This window comes from Nomia melanderi, unplaced genomic scaffold (genome assembly GCF_051020985.1).
Source record: "Nomia melanderi isolate GNS246 unplaced genomic scaffold, iyNomMela1 scaffold0014, whole genome shotgun sequence".
In the NCBI taxonomy this organism is placed as follows: Eukaryota; Metazoa; Arthropoda; class Insecta; order Hymenoptera; family Halictidae; genus Nomia; species Nomia melanderi.
The window spans coordinates 4218236-4219190 of record NW_027475130.1 but is presented as its reverse complement, the minus strand read 5'-3'; positions in this window follow the sequence as shown (position 1 = coordinate 4219190).

The following is a 955-nucleotide window of genomic DNA, read 5'->3' as shown; positions in this document are numbered from 1 at the left end:
CCTGGTGGTCCGATGACGATCCCGCTGCACAGATTCATGCGCCAGGGCCTCCTGCAGACAATGCACTTTGATTTATTGCGCTATCTGTAATAGCGCCCGAGATATCTCCAGATATATGCTGGATTTTTACATGATCTTGTGCGACGGATTCCGAATATCTGTAATTTTCTCGGCCCCTGGTGGTCCGAGGTCGATCCCGCTGCACAGATTCATGCGCCAGGGCCTCCTACAGACAATGCACTTTGATTTATTGCTCTATCTATAATAGCACCCGAGATATCACCAGATAGATATTGGATTTTTCCCTGACCCTGAGTGTCCGGCCCCATGTGTTGATGGTTTTCTCGGTCCCTCGTGGTCCGAGGTCGATCCCGCTACCAAAGATTCATGCGCCAGGGCCTCCTGCAGACAATGCACTTTGATTTATTGCGCTATCTGTAATAGCACCCGAGATATCACTAGATATATATTGGATTTTTCACTGACCCTGACAGTCCGGCCCCTATGAGACGGTAGTTTCCTCGGCCCCTGGTCGTCCGAGGTCGTTCCCGCTGCACAGATTCATGCGCCAGGGAATCCTACAGACAATGCACTTTGATTTATTGTGCTATCTCTAATAGCACCCGAGATATCACCAGATATATATTGGATTTTTCCCTGACCCTGAGTGTCCGGCCCCATGAGACTGTGGTTTTCTCGGCCCCTGGTGGTCCGAGGTCGTTCCCGCTGCACAGATTCATGCGCCAGGGCCCCCTGCAGATAATTCACTTTGATTTATTGCGCTATCTCTAATAGCACCCGAGGTATCACCAGATATATATTGGATTTTTCCTTGACCCTGACAGTCCGGCCCCATGTGTTGATGGTTTTCTCGGTCCCTCGTGGTCCGAGGTCGATCACGCTGCACAGATTCATGCGCCAGGGCCCCCTGCAGATAATTCACTTTGATTTACTG